Source organism: Etheostoma cragini, chromosome 3, assembly GCF_013103735.1.
Source record: "Etheostoma cragini isolate CJK2018 chromosome 3, CSU_Ecrag_1.0, whole genome shotgun sequence".
NCBI classification, from domain to species: domain Eukaryota; kingdom Metazoa; phylum Chordata; class Actinopteri; order Perciformes; family Percidae; genus Etheostoma; species Etheostoma cragini.
This window is the reverse complement of record NC_048409.1, coordinates 29,751,772-29,754,112: the sequence shown is the minus strand read 5'-3', so window position 1 is coordinate 29,754,112 and position 2,341 is coordinate 29,751,772. Positions and strand designations below refer to the sequence as shown.

The following is a 2,341-nucleotide window of genomic DNA, read 5'->3' as shown; positions in this document are numbered from 1 at the left end:
TCCATCAGATGTCTGTGAACTGGAACTGGACACAAACACAGTACACAGAAGACTCAAACTGTCTGACAACAACAGGAATGTGACACATGTGGAGGGGGATCAGTCATATCCTGATCATCCAGACAGATTTGACTGGTGGCCTCAGCTGCTGTGTAGAGATGGTCTGACTGGTCGCTGTTACTGGGAGGTCGAGAGGAGAGGAGGGGTTTATATATCATTGAGTTACAGAGGAATCAGAAGGAAAGGAGACAGTAGAGACTGTTGGTTTGGATATAATGATCATTCCTGGAGTCTGTCCTGCTCTGATGAAGATGGTTACTCTGTCTGGCACAATAAGAGAAGAACAGTCCTCACTTCCTGCTCTTTCTCTAACAGAGTAGCAGTGTATGTGGACGTTCCTGCTGGCTCTCTGTCCTTCTACACAGTCTCCTCTGACTCACTGATCCACCTCCACACCTTCAACACCACATTCACTCAGCCTCTCTATCCTGGGTTTGGGGTCTTCTCTGGTTCCTCAGTGTCTCTGTGTCCTCTGCAGGACTGAGAGTCTCTCCTGTGGACAGAAACACTGACTGAAGACCAGCTGCTGAAATCAAAGTTCAGTCTGTTCACCATCACACACACTCTGCACTGTGAAGCAGATCTGAGACTCAAACACAAAAACATTCATCTGATTTCATCTCTGGTTATCAACATTTGAACTGTTTGACTAAAACACTTCATGATATGTCACATCTGAAATATAATCAACTGTTATTGGTCACTATTATGTCCTTTATATTTTAAATCATATTGTAATATATTTAAAATGTGGAAAACAAATGTTTCTATAAACAAGCATCATATAGTCTAATGTTTCTAAATGCTTTTAATAAAATCTATACGTTTCATCATTTGTTCATTTGATCATATCATGATTTCATTCATTCAATTCAATTCAATTCAATTTTATTTATAGTATCAATTCATAACAAGAGTTATCTCGAGATACTTTACAGATAGAGTAGGACCCAACAGTTCTAGTAGTTTCCTCCAGAGCAAGCAACAGTGCAACAGTGGCGAGGAAAAACTTCCTTTTAGACAGAGACCTCGGACAGACCCAGACCCGGGCTCATGGTAGGCGGCGTCTGACGGGCCGGTTGGGGTTAGAATGAAGAGTGAAGAGAAATAACAAAAATAGAAAAAATAGTAGTTTGTAGCAGTTCTTTGTAATAGTTCATGGCATAGCGGGTCACTGTGGGCACTACAAGGCACGGCAGGATGTAGCTGTGCACCGCAGAGATGAACATGGCATCGCAGAACGTGGAGCGGGACCATGGCGACACCTGCCACCACGATCCTGGAGCCTCTCCGGTCCGAGGGAACATGCTGGGGATAAAAGAACAAAAGGACTAGGAGCTAGGTTAGCAACAACATTTCTAGGACATGGATGCACATAAATGGGAAGATATAAAGATAGAGGAGCTCAGTGTGTCAAAGGAAGACAGGAAGGTCAGGAGGGTCAAAGTGTGGGATAGGATACAAACCCTGGTTAGGGTCGACAACTATGACGAGAAGCAGGTGGGCCGGGTTAGGCGGACACTGCGACTCCTCACTCCCTTACAACATTCAATTCTATGTCCTAACTATAAGCTTTATCAAAAAGGAAAGTCTTAAGCCTACTCTTAAACGTGGAAACAGTGTCTGCCTCCCGGACCCAAACTGGAACCTGGTTCCACAGGAGAGGAGCCTGATAGCTGAAAGCTCTGGCTCCCGTTCTGCTTTTAGAGACTCTAGGAACCACCAGTAATCCGGCATTCTGGGAGCGTAGTGCTCTTGCAGGGTTGTAAGGTACTATGAGCTCTTTAAGATAAGATGGTGCCTGACCATGAAGGGTTTTGTAGGTGAGAAGAAGGATTTTAAATTGTATTCTAAATTTCACAGGAAGCCAATTCATCAGTTGTCTCTCTTTACTGAGATTGATACACCCCCCCGCCCCCATAATAAAAAACTACTCCAAATACCTATTAAATTTCCTTTACATACATGGAGACATTTGCACCATAAATCAATGCAGAAAAGACACAAGTTGTTGCAGAAAAATAAACCAGGATGCAGAAAATGAAGTGTCGCCTCCCCCCATGTTGAACCCAAGTGAAGTGTTTGGTGTTCAAAATCCCCCCCCCCCCCTTCCATAAAATTTTAATTTTTAGTTAAAGAGTAAGACCCTTTAAGTTTAACATGAAACAGCCCCGAAATCACCATCACCCAACCCACCAGACCTCATGTAAATAATCACTACTTTTAGCATGTATAGAGCAGCATATCTCCACCAGACTCCGTGTAAATAATCACTACTTTT

At 43.2% G+C, this 2,341-nt stretch overlaps 1 protein-coding gene and 1 long non-coding RNA gene across 2 annotated transcripts in view; one reads left to right on the top strand and one right to left on the bottom strand.

Moving 5' to 3' along the window:
• Window positions 1-737, top strand: part of LOC117939231 (NACHT, LRR and PYD domains-containing protein 12-like) — a 139,572-nt gene extending 138,835 nt beyond the window's left edge. The window contains exon 15 of the mRNA XM_034864356.1: window positions 507-737. The gene's annotated coding sequence lies outside the window, so the exon portion shown is untranslated. The remainder of the gene's footprint in view (window positions 1-506) is intronic.
• LOC117939494 overlaps window positions 1-2,341 on the bottom strand; it is a 16,211-nt gene that overhangs the window by 13,560 nt on the left and 310 nt on the right. The gene's annotated exons all lie outside the window — the stretch shown is intronic.